This window comes from Eretmochelys imbricata, chromosome 2, assembly GCF_965152235.1.
Source record: "Eretmochelys imbricata isolate rEreImb1 chromosome 2, rEreImb1.hap1, whole genome shotgun sequence".
Lineage (NCBI taxonomy): Eukaryota > Metazoa > Chordata > Testudines > Cheloniidae > Eretmochelys > Eretmochelys imbricata.
This window is the reverse complement of record NC_135573.1, coordinates 206,139,103-206,160,091: the sequence shown is the minus strand read 5'-3', so window position 1 is coordinate 206,160,091 and position 20,989 is coordinate 206,139,103. Positions and strand designations below refer to the sequence as shown.

Here is a 20,989-nt window from a genome sequence, read left to right as displayed (position 1 = left end):
ATGAAAGAATTTAATAATTGCCTTTTTAGTACTCTCCCGTGTAATTTGTAAGTGAAGGGTCATATATAATTGATGATGATATTTTAAAACACTGCTCTACCACCACAATAACTCATCTCTATTACAATACAATACATAATTAAGAGCTGCGAACATTGAAATACTATATTGGGAGTGTCTGTTTTTCTTGTTTAAAGAAACATTCACATTGTATGAAGCTTTAAAAGAAAGAAAAAAAATCGAGGAGCAGGTCTTTCTGCCATCTCTGAAAGCTCTAAAAATCCATCATAATCCACCAGATTTAGTGAACTTTTCTACTCTCAGTATGCTTTATTGCCAAACCATCATACCCTTGGCTTTGCACTGATAATGTATAAGAGATTTTCAGACGGAGTCTATAAGATGTAGATGTAACACCCCACATACCCCTCCAAACTACAGTAGTGTTTACCCAGTGGCCCAACATGTTGTTAAAATTAAACCAAGTATCAGTTAAATAGATGTGCTATTTTTATGCCAAGCCACTGCAAAGCATTTTACATTCATAAAGTAAATAGCAAAGAGCCAAGAAATGGAGATTTTCTATCGAAAGTGATCATTTTTCCCAACCCCACCATTACTGAGGACATGGATTTAAATACATTTACAATCAGAAAAGAGAATCCTCCAATAAATGTAGAATTTAAATCTTTGCTCATTAACCAGTAAACCTCCCAGCCTCGTGATCTACTTCCAGCAACAACAAAGCCTGATCCTGGAAGGTGCTGACAGCTCCTGTGAGGTGCTATCTCCCCTCAATTCCCACTGAAGTCAGAGGAAATTGAGACCATTTGCATGAGTTGCTCAGCACCCCTTTAGATCAGACTAAATTATAACTAGGGTCCTGAGAGTTATGCACACAAGCAGTAAAACATTAGGGTCAACCCAGGATTTGGCTCTAAGCCAGGGCAAGTAGAACAAAATGGGAGTGATACCATAAAAGGACTTGATACCATAGGTGTTAACATTCTTGTCAGCAGCAATTTGAGACAACAAACGACACCCTTGGGTGACAAATGGTGAAATAAAAAAAAGTGCTAGGTAAGTCAAGGCTAGGATCCAAGGGCGTACCACATATAATAATCCTAGGTTGACACAAAAGGATACTTGGTTAAAGTTCAACTACTGTATTTCAGTGAAAAACTGAGTATAAAAAAATTTGACATCCCTATTCCTGACAATTGACTTCGTATGAACAATCCTTAGTCATCAAGATAAGTAAGAAATTGTCCAACTCAAATGTTAGCTAGTTTCTCCTCTGTAAACTTGTATATTCATCCAAGGGTTAAAATCAGGCTCTCCTATTGGAACACAGCTCTACCTTCAGTTAGTCTTCTACTGTAAGACTGTATGAAGCATTTTATTGCCCTACACACATCAGTATATCAGATTGCCTGCAACATAGGAGCTGAATAAGAGATGGCACAGTTTAAGGGATTACAGTCCTGCCAACATTTAAAATGTTCCCTTACCCTCCAGTTCTCCCACCCTCCCTTAGGTACTGTAGCTCAATCCTTATGGGCCACAGTGTAATTCAAACAATCCACACTGATCACCATATTCAAAACCTGGGGAGAGGACAGGTGATGAGGATTAAGAGTAAAATAAAATTTTCATATTTTCAGTACAGCAGTGGAAATTAACACCACAGTGACATGATTTAGTGGCAACAACATGAACACAAAAATGCATAAAATTGAAAACCAACCCTGCAGGAACAGCAAAACTGATGTAGTAGTGGAGGAGGGGAGACTAAACAGTGTAACTATTGGCAATGATGAGCAGACAATAGCTAATGGAAGAAATGCAGCTAGCAGTTAAATCAACTGTGACATCAGACTATGAAAAATAATATGGTCATAATCATATTAAAAATCTATTAAAATTAAAAAAAGATGAGAAAAGAAAGACTCCAAGTCACTAGAATAATAAATTAATGGATATAATTAATTTATAAAGACTCCAAAAATGAAAAAATATCTACCTAAGAGCTAAGTATCATCCTTATTAATTAATTTATTATTAGGAACATTGTCTCCATGCCAACATTTGGTGCTAAACCAGATTTAAATGTTCTACCCATTTTCTTTTCCAGAAGCGATGCAGCAGTAGACTTTTTTGCTACAACAGCAAATTAGAAATTGGAAAATAATTTTAATAACTTTTCCCCATTAAAAGAAAAAATTTTTCTCCACAGCACATGAATACCACAATGCAAAGCAACGGAGAAAAGTTTGGAAAACACACTGTACAGTGAGAGACTTAAGAGCCCAACTTATTTAGCTTATTGAAGATAAAGTTAAGACGACACTTAATCACAGACAGTAAATAGCTACATAGATCTCTTTAATCTAGCAGACAAAGGTACAACAACATTCAACAGCTGGAAGTTACAAACATTCTAATTGGGAATAAGATGGAATTTTTTAATGAAAAGGAAGGAAAATTTGTGTGGAGGAAAATTCGTCATTAAAACAATTTACCAAGTGGTAACCCTTGTCATTTCCTGAAGACTTCTTCTAATGACGAATTTTCCTCCACACACATTTTCTCACATATAGTAGTGCAGGATGCTGGAGAAAGAATAACAATTTGGAATTGTACTAATAAAAATGGCTAGAAGTTAAAAGTGATTCCAGGGAAGTTTTCAAGCTTCCTTCTCTTCACTTTCATCAGTAAGTCTCAATTCTATTTAAAGAAATATTTATTGCAGTGTCCGACCGCCTCCTAATCTATCTGTCCTAGCACTGTATTGTAAACACTTGATTTATCTCCAACTTAGTGGAGCTGATGATCTTATAGTGGATTGCCATGGATTCACTGTAGCAGAGAGAAAGGCAGACTAAATTAAATGGTTTGCACTAACCAAGGTCTAGTGTAGCATGCCCTTTAAACTCAGTTGCATCTGCTACAATAAGTACCCATTCAAGTGCACGAATATCTATTTACATGTGCAGAAATTACGTACGTATACTTTTAAAGGGTGGTTCCATACATGTGGCAATATCTAGGCACAACAGAAGTGTCACTTATGTCTACTCTTTGATAAAAGACCTGCGGCATGGCCGCAGCTGGCCTGGGTCAGCTGACTTAGGCTCACAGAGCTCTGACTGTAGGGCAAAAGATGTTCAGGCTCAGGCTGAAGCCCGTATTCTCAGAACCTCCCTTGTCATGGGAGAGCAAGAGATCTAAGCCTGCTCCCTCTGAAGTCTTTGGCAAAAAACTTACACCACCCAAGTTTCAATCAATGGGTGCAGGGTAGGACCTCAAGTGAAAAGCTGTGACAAGAAATTCCCTGGCTTTTGTGGATTCAACTTATAATTCTTCAAGTTGTTTTAACAGTTTATTTGTGATTTTTAAACATTTATACATATATTGGAAGGTCATAACAGAGTTTGACAAAAGTCATTTAACTTCTATCCTTAAAGTTGCTGGGATTACTTTTAACAGTTAATCAACTTTTCTTCATGTCGTTTATCAGTTTCAGTCTAGCTGTTTTCACTTAGGCAACAATTTTCCGCCAGTATTTTCTGGTACATTTTAAATTGTTGAACAATAAAGGGAAAAATATAATTGCTAATGTGGCTTAAGCCTAGTATAAAAATAAATGCAATTAATAATGTTTTATTTAGATTTAGTTGTATTTTTCTTAACTTATAGAAACCTTGAATCATGACATGTTAATTAATTTTATTAGACTCAACAAGTTGTAGGAGATGCCTTTTATTAAACCAACTCAAAAATTATTGCTGGCAATTCTCTGAGAGTTACACTCTAATGAGAAATAAAATCTGATTCTAAAAAGGTTGCCCTGAGTAACTTTTGGCTTAATCCAACAGAGAGAGAGAGTTTCATTTGGCTCTCAAATAGAGAGTTTCACATCTGACAACCCCTTCGCTATTTACAGCCTAAAAGAACCCAACCAACAACATATTTTTATAAAGCAAACAAATAAATACAATTCTAGCTCTGCCTTTAAATCTTTAGAACTTGAATATTTTCATCCTCCATAAATTGCCTCTGGAACTAAACTGTATCTTTTTTTTCAGTCCCTCCCGGGCCCAAAATACCCCAGCTGTCCCCAAATCCATCCAAAAGCATGCCAGTTCTCCCCCAATTGCTTAAGTGACCATATTTTCAAAGGCAAAAACTGAAACAGGTTTTTTTTATGTTCACAAACTATTCCTACAAAAGGTGAAAGCACCCTTACGCATGATCAGAAAACATACGCGCTCCGCATTCTGATTCCTTTCTTTGCTATGCTCTGTGTGGGTCAGAATAGCTCACCCTTGAGGGGATCAAAGAAAGGCTGGGCTCTGCCTATTCTCCCTGTAGCCCTCTGTCCCTCCTAATCATGGTTCTGGAGACAATAAACTGCAGCACTGCCAGCTCTTGCTAACAACACATTATCCCTGGCTTTAGAACCACTTGTGAAAAGTTACTGACTTTGTGCGGGGGGGAGGGGGGAGAGAGAACAGAGAAAAACCATAAAGTTCTAGTCCCAACTCTTCCACTAATTGTAGTTAATGCTTCTATGCCCTTCAGAATCTATATTTTTAAACCAAGACTCCATATTGATAACTATCATTTGTAAATAAGATCACTGAAAGTTTGATGAGGCCACCTCAGGCAGAGCTAGAAACAGAACTCAGATCTCTAAAATAACCTAATCTGACAAAATCTCATCCACTTAGCCAGACTGCTTTTTAGAAGGGATGTGCCAAATTATGTGCTTGTGTAACCCATGCTAACAGTGCAGCTCTTGTAGCCCTCAAATGGCTAGAGCACACAAAGATTTATGATACTGCTAATGCCTCCAATCTAACAGACTTGCTTCTTAGCTAAAGTATAGAGACTAATGTTCTTAACATGCAGAGAGCCTAGGTTCAATCCCTTTAGATGACCCAAACCGGGACTTTGGTTATGCTGTCTATAACCAGACCACACACATCACCCTGAGTCATGACCAGAAAGCAGGGATCTTGAAGTCCAACATCTGATTGCTGCCTCACAGATAATTGTGTAACCCAAAGACAAAGTGTTTATTGTCTGAAGTAGAAGAGATCTGTGCTATGGTTCTGAAGGATGACCCTGGCTGTATTTTAAAGAATCCTTTTTGAGGTTACAGGGACAAACCATCCCGCTGTGTAGAAAGAATACTAAATATGGCAGGCGACCAGCTTGGCTTAACAGTGAAATCCTTGCTGCTCTTAAATACAAAAAAGAAGCTTACAAGAAGTGGAAGATTGGACAAATGACCAGGGATGAGTATAAAAATATTGCTCGGGCATGCAGGAGTGAAATCAGGAAGGCCAAATCACACCTGGAGTTGCAGCTAGCAAGAGATGTTAAGAGTAACAAGAAGGGTTTCTTCAGGTATGTTAGCAACAAGAAGAAAGTCAAGGAAAGTGTGGGCCCCTTACTGAATGAGGGAGGCAACCTCGTGACAGAGGATGTGGAAAAAGCTAATGTACTCAGTGCTTTTTTTGCCTCTGTCTTCACGAACAAGGTCAGCTCCCAGACTACTGCACTGGGCAGCACAGCATGGGGAGGAGGTGACCAGCCATCTGGGGAGAAAGAAGTGGTTCGGGACTATTTAGAAAAGCTGGACGAGCACAAGTCCATGGGGCCTGACGTGTTGCATCCGAGAGTGCTAAAGGAGTTGGCGGATGTGATTGCAGAGCCATTGGCCATTATCTTTGAAAACTCATGGCGTTCGGGGGAGGTCCCAGATGACTGGAAAAAGGCTAATGTAGTGCCCATCTTTAAAAAAGGGAAGGAGGAGGATCCTGGGAACTACAGGCCAGTCAGCCTCACCTCAGTCCCTGGAAAAATCATGGAGCACGTCCTCAAGGAATCAATTCTGAAGTACTTAGAGGAGAGAAAAGTGATCAGGAACAGTCAGCATGGATTCACCAAGGGCAAGTCATGCCTGACTAATCTAATTGCCTTCTATGATGAGATAATTGGCTCTTTGGATGAAGGGAAAGCAGTGGACGTGTTGTTCCTTGACTTTAGCAAAGCTTTTGACATAGTCTCCCACAGGATTCTTGCCAGCAAGTTAAAAAAGTATGGGCTGGAAGAATGGACTGTAAGGTGGATAGAAAGCTGGCGAGATTGTCGGGCTCAACGGGTAGTGATCAATGGCTCCATGTCTAGTTGGCAGCCGGTGTCAAGTGGAGTGCCCCAGGGGTCGGTCCTGGGGCCGGTTTTGTTCAATATCTTCATAAATGATCTGGAGGATGGTGTGGATTGCTAACTCAGCAAGCTTGCAGATGACACTAAACTGGGAGGAGTGGTAGATACGCTGGAGGGTAGGGATAGGATACAGAGGGACCTAGACAAATTGGAGGATTGGGCCAAAAGAAATCTGATGAGGTTCAACAAGGACAAGTGCAGAGTCCTGCACTTAGGACGGAAGAATCCAATGCACCGCTACAGACTAGGGACCGAATGGCTAGGCAGCAGTTCTGCAGAAAAGGACCTACGGGTTACAGTGGACGAGAAGTTGGATATGAGTCAACAGTATGCCCTTGTTGCCAAGAAGGCCAATGGCATTTTGGGATATATAAGTAGGGGCATTGCCAGCAGATCGAGGGACGTGATCATTCCCCTCTATTCGACATTGGTGAGGCCTCATCTGGAGTACTGTGTCCAGTTTTGGGCCCCACACTATAAGAAGGATGTGGAAAAATTGGAAAGAGTCCAGTGGAGGGCAACAAAAATGATTAGGGGACTGGAACACATGACTTATGAGGAGAGGCTGAGGGAACTGGGGATGTTTAGTCTTCAGAAGAGAAGAATGAGGGGGGATTTGATAGCTGCTTTCAACTACCTGAAAGGGGGTTCCAAAGAGGATGGATCTAGACTGTACTCAGTGGTAGCAGATGACAGAACAAGGAGTAATGGTCTCAAGTTGCAGTGGGGGAGATTTAGGTTGGATATTAGGAAAAACTTTTTCACAACGAGGGTGGTGAAACACTGGAATGCGTTACCTAGGGAGGTGGTGGAATCTCCCTCCCTAGAAGTTTTTAAGGTCAGGCTTGATAAAGCTCTGGCTGGAATGATTTAGTAGGGAATCGGTCCTGCTTTGAGCAGGGGGTTGGACTAGATGACCTCCTGAGGTCCCTTCCAACCCTGATATTCTATGATTCTATGACCCACATGGAGGTGAAAAATTTGTATAACAATTAGTTTAAGGACCCTAGAATAATTGTAATTGTTGGAATCACTTACTATTTCAAGAAATTGTATTTAGAAATGAATTTGGATGTTGTATTAATATTTTTTGTATTGTATTTTTAGTCTTTGTATTTTGAGTAATGAGAGCTGTCACTTTAAGAACAGAGTGGAGAACTTTATTGTAGTATGTTTGAGATTTAGACCATTCTGTAAGAAATTCTGCCTCTGTGTCCAAAAAGTGGAAGACTCGATCTTTGTAAGCTCCAAAAAGGTCAGAGCTTGATTTAATAAGCTTTAATTTCCAGGAAGCAAACTTCGCTCTCAAAGGTACAACATTGCAGTTGATGGAGAATTAATTGAATGCTTCAAGGCATCACCAATGAGCTACAGAACATTTCACCTGTGGTTTACAAGTCTGAATCCAGCCCACCTCCACAGGGATTAAAAGTTGATCCCATATACCGGATGTTGGTGGCCTTATATGAGTTGAGTTTGGAGACTCCTATTTCCAGTTCCCACATCACAAACTTACTGCTGTGGTTTGCAGTAAATTGTAAGGTCTTCATCGCAGGGACTGTCTCTTCCTATGTGTTTGTACAGTGCTGGGCACAATAGGGCATGAGTCTTGGTTGGGTCCTCTAGAGAGAGCTCCTACAGCAAAGGCAAAAAAGTTAATTGTTGCTAAATTTGCAAGAGTTGACAACACTAATTGTTGCACATTGCTTGGCAATGCAAAAAAGGGGATCTCAAAAATCAGAAGATAAATCAAAAATACATTATTTAGTCTTCTTTTAAAAAAAATCTTATAATTTTTTTGGCCAATCTCATGTATTTTGGGATATTGACCAATGATTTTTGAAATTTTTGGACAGGCAATACTGAAAGGAAAGATCAAAGGGACTGGTAGGTTCACATCCCTCCTCTTAAATCTGCCCCCTCAACCTTCAAAGGGCAGAGCATAGGCTTTCGTGCATTGACTCGACTGGATAATCGACTTAGATTCATATTGCCGTGTTATCATCTGATGAGTCATGACCAACTTTGGCGTTGAACAATGACTGGCATGAAACACAACTTGATGAGGGTTTGCAGCTTGATGAGAGTTAAATGAATATGTACAAAATAAGGATATAACACTGTGTTTTCCATTAGCATTTTGTAGTTTTTATATATATATATATATATATATATATATATATATATATATATATATATATAAAAAACCCTCACAACCCAAATTCTTTCACCAATTAAATGAAAAAACAGGATATTTCAAGTGTTCTGGACAGTTCTCAGGACATGGATGTAAAAAATTAGGACTCCCTTGGTGAAACTAGGCTATATGGTCTCTTTACCAGTTGCCAATTCCCACGCTCATTCCACACAAAAGGCCTTCGCTCCCAGAACCCCTCCTCAAAGTTCTCAAACTATCTCACTTTGGTGCAGATTCCCTCCAAATATTTGCAGATACCTATTCCCTGTCCCGGACGTCCTGACTTTTATTTTGGCAAAGTAGCCAGTTTACAAAGGGTTACATTGTCAAAAGAGCTACCCCAATAATCTATAAAAATCAACAGTTGTGATCCATTGCTCTAACAAGTTTAGTTATCTTGTCTATAGGAAATGTGTTAACCATCAAAATAAAATCATGTAAAAAAACTATTACAAAGAATCCATCATCAAGATATACACATAACAAAAGCCCGCACTTTATAATTTTATCACTGTAATTCATCCTTTCTCACCCCTATCACCCTTATTATTTGTTACTTCCTCATTACATCACAGGGAAATGTAGGCTCAAATCCTCTACCAGGATCTGCTGAAGTGTTTGCACTAGTTCAGAGTTCTGATACAAGGTTGGGACTTGGGCACCTTATCAACTTAATGCACTGGAGAGTCCCACTGACTTTCAAAAGTGACTAGTCATTTTGGGTGTCCAACTTAAAACAGCTAAATAGTACTAAATTTTCAGACAACGTTAAACATCCACCCTCTGAAAATGAGCCTTCTTTAAAGGATTCTAGAGTAGGACACCCAAAATTTCAAACACTCCAAATCACTAGTCACTTAGAAAATCTTGAGTGAAATCTTGGTTCCACTGAAACCAAAAGCAAAACTCCTATTGACTTCAATGGGGCCAGGATTTCATCCTGCAGTCTGTCTCTTTTTATTTGTCCTGTTTTAGCACCTTGGACAATTTTGGGCACTGTAAAAATATTAATTATAACTAGATTATTACTGAGATTTATGTATATAAATTCCTGCAACGACAGGATAACAAAAATCAGTTTCTTAAAATATAATGTATATGGATTTTTCTTACAGATTAAGTTATTTTAATGATATGTTTAAAGTCAAAGATCTAAAATATTCCACTTTAATATGCACTGTGATTTGAAGGTCAAATTTATTAACAACATGTTTTGAGATGCTTTTTTAAGAACTGTTTGGTCTTTGATATTAAACTTATGACCAGTCATTGCTTGACAATTGTAATTAATATCCTGGATGGTTTTCTGACTTGTTCTTCCAAGAGACATTATTATTTGTAGTCTGTCAGTGTAACACATAAATTATTAGCCATGTTCACCTGTAATAGACTCAAAATTGACATTTATGAAGAAAAATGAAAAAGTCCTTTCCAGCATGAGAATGGGAGTTGCACGCAATGGGAGTTGCAGACTCAGAGTACTAGCAAGCCAACCTGTATATATATTGAAGCATTTGCATTGACAAAAACATCTAAAAATAGTTCACCCTTTCACTGCCATATACAAAGACCACATAAACTGTGTGAACATGGTTCATTTACCTTGTGTACTCAGTACACACATATACAGTGACACACCACCCCGGAAAAGCTCTCAAAAGAATGAAAATACATCTTTACCTTGTTAGCACTGAATGTTGGTAATCAACTGTCTGCTGTACATGTGTAAACTACATCTAATTACATGAACTAAGAAATATATTCAAAAATATCTACACAGTTGTTTTTTGAACTTCACCATTTCAGTTTGTCTTCTTTTTAGAAGGTGGTGGCAAAATTTTGTTTTTAAAACATTTGTTGAATCTGTTTTTGAAGCAAAATGTATAGTCCATGAAATTCCAGTATATATATAAAAAACATGCCTTGGAGATCTCTGGATAAAAACCACTATGTGAGAGTTAATAGTATTTTAGTTAGAACAAGATGTTTGTGCATTTAACAGGTACAATATAAAGCATGAGGATCATATTTTTAAGCTTTGGGCCTGCATTGTATCTGCAAAATATGTGTGCGTATGCAAGGCAAATGTACTCACAAATCCTAAATTTGCACAAGATTTACTTGATATGTGCAAATAAATATGAGAATATGCAGTAGGTATTTTTCCTGGTAAAAATCAAGCATGTCTTTTAAACCTTTATTTTGTGAAATGCTAAACATTCCCAGTTTCCACTGATGTCAAAAGAGAATGAAGGGTGTTCAGCATCATGCAAAATCAGGATTCATAGATACTAAGGTCAGAAGGGACCATTATGATCATCTAGTCCGACCTCCTGCACAACGCAGGCCACAGAATCTCACCCACCCACTCCTGCAAAAAACCTCTCACCTATGTCTGAGCTTTTGAAGTCCTCATGACCACACCATAGAAAATAATAAGCCTGTCTTTTAACAAATGTGACATTGGAGGCTTGAAGATGTGGCACAGGCACAAAAAGGTAACTTATGATATAAACCTAATTTCAGATCACTTTTTTCTTAGTACCCACAGAACTATAGGATCCGAATACTTGGCTGCTTCTGCTGTTTAGATGTGAAGAAATAAATACAGGCATCCTGATCTTAGGATGTTGGCCTATACTGCAGATCTTTTCGGAAACTTCACATTTTTCTCAGCAAATTTTTAAACATAGTATAACAGTAAAATTACACCACATACAGTCTATTATAAAAAAAATACTGATTTTGTGAAACATTACCCTGGGGATAATTCATAGTGTGAAATACTCAGTGTGTGAAATAATTCCCAAATCGAAATACTGTATACAACTATTGTTCAAGCAAAGTAACTGTTTAAACAAACAACAAAAACACACAGATCCCTCTTATTTTAGTTTGAATGACAACCCACAAAGGGGAAAAGACAGAAAAAGGACTTGTGCCCTTTTTTCTTCCTAAGGAAGGCCTGAAAGATTGTTTTGGTTTTTGTGCTTATACCAGTGTAGCTTATTTCTCTTAATTTACTATAACTAGTATAACTGAATCCACACTAGGATCTGTACCAATTTAACTATTTTGATTTTAAAAAATCATATCCCTAGCCAAAACAGTTAAATTGGTACAAAAACTGCATGGAGACCAGGCCTGAGAGACTGACCCTGTTCCCACTGAAATCAGCTGAAGCAGGATTGGGTCCATAGTGACTGTTATAATCAGTTACAAAATTAACAGCATGGTATTTCACATTCCCTAAGAAAATAAAATGGAGAATTCATAACACGGATGATGGAAAGACACACAGAAAAACTGAGATTCAGACATGGGCTAACCAGGCCGACTTTCTTTTGATGCATGAAAGTGCTTCAAAAATCAGATTTCTACTAAATTTCACATTCGTCTAGTGCAGCGGTTCCCAAACTTGTTCCGCCGCTTGTGCAGGGAAAGCCCCTGCGGGCCGGGCTGGTTTGTTTACCTGCCGCGTCCGCACGTTCAGCCGATTGTGACTCCCAGTGGCTGTGGTTCGCTGCTCCAGGCCAATGGGAGCTGCTGGAAGTGGCGACCAGTACATCCCTTGGCCCGCGCCGCTTCCAGCAGCTCCCATTGGCCTGGAGCAGCGAACCGTGGCCAGTGGGAGCCGCGATCAGCCGAACCTGCAGGCGCGGCAGGTAAACAAACCGGCCTGGCCCGCCAGGGACTTTCCCTGCACAAGCAGCGGAACAAGTATGGGAACCACTGGTCTAGAGATTATTCTAGTTTTCAGCCTAAGAGTGTCCTCTTGTGATTAATAATGGCTGAAGCTCAAACGGTTTGCAGGTCTGGGTAACTATCTGAACTACAAATATACAAAAGTCACCTGGTTTGGGGTGCAGGGTGAGGCAGGGGATTGGGATGTGGCAGGGGGTATGGGCTCTAGGCTGGGGGTGCAGGCTCTGGGGTGGATCCAGGGATGAGGGTTTTGAGGTGCAGTAAGACAGCTTTGGGCTAAGGCTGAGGGGTTCAGAGTGCGGAAGGGGGTGTGGGCTCTGGTAGAGAGTTTGGGTGCAAGAGGGTGCTCCAGGCTGAAGCTGAGCTGTTTGGAGTATGGAAGGGGGCTCAGGGCTGGGGCAGGGGTTTGGGGTGCAGGAAGGTGTTCTGACCTGGGGCAAGCAGTTGGGTGCAGGAGCTCCACGCGATGCTAACCTCAGATGGCTCCCGGAAGAGTCTGGAATGTCCCTCTGGCTCCTAGGCACACGGGCAGCCAAGAGGCTCTGTGCGCTGCCCACACCTGCAGGTGCCACCCCTGCAGCTCTCATTGGCCATGGTTCCCGGCCAAAGGGAGTTGCGGAGCCAGCACTCTGAGCGAGGGCAGTGCACAGAGGCCTCGTGGCCACCCCTACACCTAGAAGCCAGACACACCGGACGCTTCTGGGAGCCATGAGGAGCCATGGCAGGCAGGGAGCCTGCCTTAGCCCCACTGCGCCGTCCACCAGACTTTTAGTGGACCGGAGCCACCAGGGTTCCCTTTCGACTGGGCTTTCTAGTCGAAAACTGGACGCCTGGCAACCCTATGCCCATTTGTTCTTGAACCAATGTTGAATTTTACATGAACCTGGACTGACATGGTTTTAAGTGAAAACCAAGCAAAACTTGACCATTTCACATAGATTCAGTCTAAAATGAGACAAAAACTTGGTGGTTTCAGTGGGTTTTCACGCTGAGCTTTTGGTTTGTTCACATCGGAAACGAACTAAAACTCAACATATAAAATTAAACTATAAAAAAGTTCATACTTTTCAAACTTAAACCACCAAGTTTTACTCAATTCTAACTTGAACTTCTATGGACTGGAAATCACAACATTTTCAATACTTTCTCTCTCAGCTGCTCAGTATTCTTTCTCCTGACCAAAGACAATTAATTTTGTTGTGTGCACTTGTCATGCTGATAGAATCAGGCATCCTGAGAAGGGAGGTATATACCATGGACTGGCATTTCTTCTGTTACTCCAATATTGATTTTGTCTCAAATAGCAGCTGCATGCTAGAGTGTGGGGCTGGGGAACAAATGTAAGAAGGACAACTTCTAGATACTACAATTTTCTGCCACAACTCCCTCTTCTCTCAATCATGTGCCCCTTTACAAACTTGTAGAACAGAGGTGCAAAAATGTGCAAGAGTGTTCATGTCATGTGCAATTTTCAGCTAAATGCAGGCTGAGAAGTCTGAACCTATAGATTCTCTTCTCACAATTGTTGTGTGGTGTGATGCCCCTGTGCTCCCATTTCTGCCGCACACAGGGGCTAATACAGGATCAGCCTGTAAATTTGAAGTTTACTTCCATACTATTAGTATTTCATGCTGTACAGGTTAAAAATAGATGCTAATAGAAGAATTAAATCTATAAATGCCAACAGAAGCATTATAAATATAGAGGGCAGGAAAAATCAAACCAAGAAGCCCCCAAATTAATTAAAACCAGACATACTTGTTAAGACAACAACTTGCTATTTTGAAAGCACTGTGGGTATTGTAATCATAATATGTTCTCTGGATTAAAAGTTTTATTCCTGGAATTATTACAGTCCGTATATTCAGCCGATCAACTCATGTCTGAGCAGCATACTTCTTTGGCTGTCGAGACTGAGAATATTTTCTTGCACACTTGTGGACATGACGTTGGCTTCATTTTACAACCAACATCTTGTCTACATCAGGGGAGCTTTCACACACAGACATGCATACCATATTGGCTACCTGCTGAGCCTTGGCAAGCTTGGCAGATTGCAGAACGGGTAGGCAGTTATAATGGAAAAAAACTTCATGGGAATTTTTTTAAGTTGTATGGAGAGAAAAAGCAAACTATATTCTGTTTCCTCATGTCCCACACTGTGAGTTGGCACAGAGAAGATAAGGACAGGAAACTGGATGTTAAAGTTGTGCACAGGCTCTTTAACCCAGGAGGCACTCTGCAAGTTGTCAGTGTGAGTTATGCATTTGTTTTTCTAAAATTCAGCTACTTTCATTTTAATTAGCCATATGAAAGTTGAAAGAGTAGTGAACTAACATCCTCAAGCCCAGAAGCAGATCTTAATTTCTTAGGGGTTTTTACTCCCCATCTTGTGTCTTTAGTTTATTTTTACAGACAAATACGTACACCAACAGACACAATAAAACACTTAGAACAAGACATTCCTTATGCAGTAAACATAGTGCAGTATTACTTGGAGTTTATAAGGTTCTAAAGCATTTCAAATTAGGAAATGGAATATCATACAAATCCATGTAGAAGCTGTTACATTTTAGTTTTCCAGCTGGGTAGTCCTTACAGATTTTGATATAGTCAATTATTCTTAGTTTCCAACTATGGTCTTGAAAAGCAAAACAGAATAAAAGTGACAGAAGCTCTAAAGGCAGTAGCAGAAAAAGAGAGAAAATGCAACAGCACCACCTAAGGTAAATTGTAAACACTGCAGAAAGTGATCCAATGGCATCAGAAGTCCCATATTCATATTTTTATAGTTTTAATTGATAGTATATCAAACTATAGTACAGTATTTTTAAATCAACATTTTTCATGGTTTTTGTGTTGGCTAACCAAAGTCTAGTGGATATTTATTCAAACTAATGGACACAACTCTTATGAATAATACTGTATAAATCAAAGGACATGGATTTCTCACCTGATATGCATATGTACATTTCTGTTTTTTCACTTTACTTTATGGCCAAGACAATTCAATAACAAGTGGTGGTAAAACTTAAAATGCTTTTCAAGTCTTTTCTGATTAACTATGATTCACAGGGACAGAGCAAAATGGCTAGTCGAGTGACAGTGGGTAAAAATTTCTAAAGCACCTAAGTGGTTCTGGAACCCAAGTCCCATTTTCAAAAGTGACCTAGGCACTTAGCAATGCAAGTTCCACTGACTTTCAATGAAAATTAGGCTCTCAGGTGCCTAATTCACTTCTCAAAATAGGACTTAGGTGCTTTTGGAAATTTTACCCTATACCTCTACATTTTCAAATATTCATGTTCATCATATATTTCCATGTTTTTATCCCCCAAAATATGACCCAAGTTTTAGCAAAATATATTTTCATATCACTTTCAGCTATCATTGAGCTCAGATATTTGAAATCACTGACATGCCTGATACCCTCATATTTAAGTTATTCACTATGCTGTAGGTTAGTCAGGCATTTAGCTTTTTTACCTTCAGTTCAGGCAAACATTTAAGCATGTGTGTCATGGGGTGTCCACCACACACAAGACTTGAAGGGGGTAAGCTGGTAGGTAGGCCAGTTAACTCCCCCAGGTTGCACCTGGAGGAGGAGCCAAGGAGCATGGATTGATGAAATGAGGCTCAGCTGGACAGGAACAGGAGGGGCCTGTAGAAAGTCAAGGAGCTGAGAGTAGCAAGGGGGCTGCAGGGAAAACAGTCTGCAGTCACTCCCTGCAAGTAGGAAGGTGTGTTTGGGGCTAGAGCAATAGTTCCCAACCCAGGGCCCAGCTGTGTGCTAAAAATTATCTGGTCCTGGCTGCCTGGCCCCGCGCCTCCGCTCCTGGCCCCACTCCATGGAGAGGTCTCTGGGCCGGGGGACTCTGGACACAGGGGTAGATGGGGGCGCCGTGGTTCTCAACCTGCGGCCCACAATGATAAACAGGTTGAGAACCACTGGACTAGGGGCAAGTAGTCTATAGTTATTCCCTCAGAGGAGGGAGTTTGGGCTGGCAAACCCAGAAAAGGGGGAGAGCCAGAGAGGTAGGAAAGGTTCAGAGGAAAAACAGCAAGGCATGGGATAAGGCAGACCTTGGCTGCTGGTAAAGGGGCGCCTGAGCTGAAACCCCTAGCATAGGGCAGCCCTGGGATCCCTTACCAGGCACTGGAAGTGATGCGAATCAAACAGCAGAAAGCGGATTGCCTGGGACAGTCTGCCTTGGAAAATTTTGATACTTCAGAAGGGGAAGACCACAGTGACCTGGCCAGAGGGCCAAGTCATGAAGAGGAAGCTGCAGGTCCTGGAGAGAGAGGGGCAGGTTAAGAGGCCACCAGAGAAAAGTGTGGCCCCTGGAAAGAGCTCGTCCCCAGAGCAACCAGGAGGAGGCACCACTAGAAGTGAGTGGACCTTGTGACAATGTGCTTAAGTTCATCCCTATTCACTACACTTTATGTATATGCATAACAAAAATTAAACTTGCTTAAGATATTTTCCTTTATGCTCGGATATTTACACCTGTTTTACATGGACATAATATGTTGTGGCATCAGATTGACTGATGTCATAAATTTGTCAGTGTGATTTCACTGCAGAAGATGGGCTGAGAGAAGCAACATTTGTCTACATACATATATTTAATTAGCAAAAATGCAATGGCAAGTTGCGTTAAAAAACCCCCTGAAGACAGCAATATACATCGATATTATTAAGAAAGATTTTAATGGTGTTCCCTAGTGTGAAACCCACATTTTAAATCATAGTGAACAAAAGGACACTGCCTTCAAACACACCATTGGAGAGGTTATTTTTATCACTCAACTTGCCAGCTATGAAAACTCATGTTGCCAAAATAGCTCTAACTCAGAAAACAAGCTATGCATTGAGAGTAATTACTTACACATTTGTCTACATTACCACTATACTACATATATCTAACTCATCTTCCTGTGAGAATATTATCATGTATATAACTAGAGCAGGGGTTCTCAAACTTCATTGCATGGCAACCCCCTTCTGACAACAAAAATTACTACACAACCCCAGGAGGGAGCGACTGAAGCCTGAGCCTGCCCAAGCCGTCTCCATCCCAGATGGGGGGGAAAGCCCAAGTACCATCTCCTTGCGTGGGTGGGTGGACGGGAAAAGCCTGAGCCCCACCATCCAGGGCTGAAGCCCGAGGGCTTCAGCCCCAGGTGGTGGGGCTCAGCTTTGGCTTCAGCCCCAGGCCCCAGCAAGTCCAACACCAGCCCTGGCAACCCTTTTAAAACGGGATCGCAACCCACAGTTTGATAACCGCTGAAATCGAGCATTTGGCACTTTATGATCACATTGTCACCATTACCAGGCTAGCTGCATCACTGTCCGTCTTCAGTCTCACTAAGTGCACTCCCATAGGGGTCAGGCTGGTCGAAAAGCCCCCCCCGCCCCCCCCCCAAAAAAAACCCCAGCTGGAGGGGGGGCCCCCACAGCCCAACCCCCTGCCACAGCCCAGAGACCTCACCTGCACCCTGAACCCCTCATTTCTGGCCCCACTCAGAGCCTGCACCACCAGCCCAGAACCCATACCTCTGCCCCAGCCCGGAACCCTCTCCTGCACCGCCCGCACCTCCAGTTGAAGCCCTCACCCCCCCTTCCCAGCCTGGTGAAGTGAGTGAGGGTGGGGGAGAGCCAGCAACGGAGGTAGGGAGGGATGGAGCGAGCGGGGGGGGCAGGGGCGGGGTGTTCGGTTTTGTCCAATTAGAAGGTTGACAACCCTAGCCTTGGGCCTCTCTCTCTCCTAGGATGGAATCCACAATTTGCGCACTCTTAAACCCAGACCTGAGTTACAGCCCTCTGGGCATCAACCATGACTAATTCAGCCCGTCCAGCTGGAATTTGGACCTTGCTGTTTACTTCTCTCTGGGAGCTGTAACTTCTGGTTAATATATAGGAACTATGCAGCCTTCTCAAACAATAGGAATACAGCATTCAGAGACTTGGGTTAAAAATTACACCAAAAAAAGAGAAAAGGCTTAACTGCCTGGATCTTACCTAGCCTATTAGCTCAAGCAGTGCCTCTCCTGTCTACATGGCTATTTTTAGAAGCAGTGTCCTGCTTCCCCACTACTAGAGCCTATCACCATTGCAGGGAAAGACTCTGGCAGTGGCAAAGGCTGTGATGGGGAGAGATAGTGGGGAAAGCTCTGGCGGCAGCCCCTGCCAGAGCCTTTCATTGCCACAGACCACACTGTGGACGCAGGCAGCTTTCCCTGTTGTGTGTAGCTTCTCATGTAGTGCCTGTCCCCTTCATGCCACTGCCAGTGTAGACAGGACCTCAATGTATGTCAACCTCTTGGAATGCTGATCATTTCCCTGCTCCCTTTCTGCCAGGGGCACCTTTAATGGTTGGGGTATTTTGATCTTTAGAGTTTAAGCCTTGGCAAAACAAGTCCTCTTAATTTTGCTAGCCCCTGGAAGTCGCATATCCCAGTAAGAGCCCATTGTTCTCTTACGCCTTGTCTTTATGGCTAAAAGAGGTGCATTGTTTACCTCAGGATAACCAATGCACATGAGCTATCCCAAGGTAAAAACCACAGTGAAGACTAGGCATGTTAGTTTTACCAAAAGGGCTGTCTGCCTAGTGGTAAAACTAAAGTTCCTGGTCTTCACTGTGCTTTTACCTTGGGATAGCTCATGTGCGAAAGTTACCCCAGGCAAAAAGTACGCCTCTTTTTAGCTACAAAGACCAGGCTTCAGTTGTTTGGAAGGTATGTACCTGAGGCTGTCTGCCTAGGCCAACTCCCAGCTCTGGTCTGATTTAACCCTTTGCAATCAAACAGGCAGGAACACAAAATTGAACAGGAAAACCAAATCACATATAATATTAATAAGAATAATGAGGGTATCAGCCCAGTTCACACATGTAATACGAAATAACTCCTGCCCCAAAGAGTTTATACACTCACTTTTTTGTCTGTCTAAATAATGATAACCCGTCTTTTTCCTCTCCTCCACTGCCTGGGTGCCCCAGCCAGCCTGCTACACCCTGTCTCTATTTGCCATCCTTCTCATCCTTGCTCCACAAATACATCTATTCAGGAGAGAGGAAACAATCTGATGGTTCTATGGAGGCTCATAACTGCTGAGCTCCCTGGGGATGGCGTGTTCTCTCCCTTCTATTTTATTCCAGGCCCAACTGCAGCCACACTGTTGTCACTGAAATATAATCGAAACTTCTGAAACCAAATTCCTAAATAATACCCTCTGAACGGGTGCTGTTCCCAATCTACTTGCAAACAAAGCTCACCCATTCTGTAGAATCTAAGTTCATGCCTTTCTGAGGTTTGATATTAACACAAATTAACAATAAGGTAACAAAATTTAGCTCAATAAGGTAAAAAAAATTCAGCCCAAGGATTCCTACCTTAAAAGTGCTAAGCCTATTAATTAGATTCTGTATCTGAAGAGGTCTTCTGTCTCTGTGTTCTCTGATAGTCAGGTGAGGGTAATGAGCCACCTGCTTCGGTGAGCCAGCAAAACCCACTTAACCCTTTCCCATCAGGATCAACACCTGAATGCTTCAGGCAAACCCAGACAGTGTGTTACATAACATTATTCTAAATTAATTTCAAAGACATGTTCTTTGCACTCATATTCACAATACTAAAGTACTTTTAAACATACAACTGATCAAAGATTCAGCTTTCTGTACTCTTAGTGTGAAAATAATAATTATAATACAGAAGTAATATTTCAGTACCTGCTGAAAGACAAGCATTAGCTTTAAAATATTTTTTTTATATAAAAAGTATTTGTTCAAGTCTTTTCAGTAAATAAATTAATTACTTTTTTGGCGTACATCTAAATATTTCCTATAATATTTCAAATAACTCATTGGCAAAAATTTCTGTCAAAATGGCTAGGAACCAATATCTTTTTTAATAATGTCCCTTTCTCTGTGTTTGCTGAGATTAGCTCTAATTGCACAGCTAAATACATTCATATATTTTTTAAAAGAACATCTATATCAAAGTTGATTTTTCACATAAAACAAGTTAAAACAATCAAAATTAATTATTTATGTTTTGTAACTAAATTATGCAGTTCCAAAGTATGTTATGCTCACTGCAGTTATTTAATAAAAATCACTCCTTAAGATTCAATAACATTTTAATATTAAGTATCAGTGGTACCAACTCTTGCAATTTTATCAAGAGTTTCACAGTCTTTGGGCTTCTCTTTAAAGCTCCAGTGCCTGGATTACGTGCTTTCATGAGAACCTCAGCTTTAATTTAAAAAGAAAATAAAACAGGTAATTTTCTAGCCCTGAGAGTTGAAGATTAGAGCTTGAAAATATGACTTGAGTATACCCTATATGTTCAAAAACCACAAACCACATAAAAAGAACACAACTTTAAAAAAAAAATCTCATGACTTTTAAGCCAATGTCATGATTTTTTGGATGAAATATTTAGTACTGAAATATGAACATTGTGATAATAATGAACCACTTATTTCCCCTTAGAATTTAACTGCAATATGCTGTGAAATACTTACAGTAGTAAATAAAAATGATGATTATTTCTTTAAACCTTTCTTTCACTCTTTTTGTTCTGTAGGACTAAATATTGGTTATTTTGTATCATATTTCAGCAGCTCTTGAAATTAATTTTCCACTAACATCAGGCAGTTAAGCAAACTGCACATTTTGTACTCGACCTTTAAACTGGTTTTGTCAACAAAATGTACTATATTCATAAACACAAGTGTCCTCATTTGATTTTATATCTATAAATTATAGGCAAGTACATAAATGTCTTGATTATTTACTGGCAGTGGCCTGTAAATGTCTTTTTTTTTTAATTTAAAAATGTTGCCTA

General features: G+C 40.6%; 1 protein-coding gene across 1 annotated transcript in view; it reads right to left on the bottom strand.

The window, feature by feature from the left end:
* JAZF1 (JAZF zinc finger 1) overlaps nt 1-20,989 on the bottom strand; it is a 278,603-nt gene that overhangs the window by 71,907 nt on the left and 185,707 nt on the right. The window lies entirely within an intron of this gene.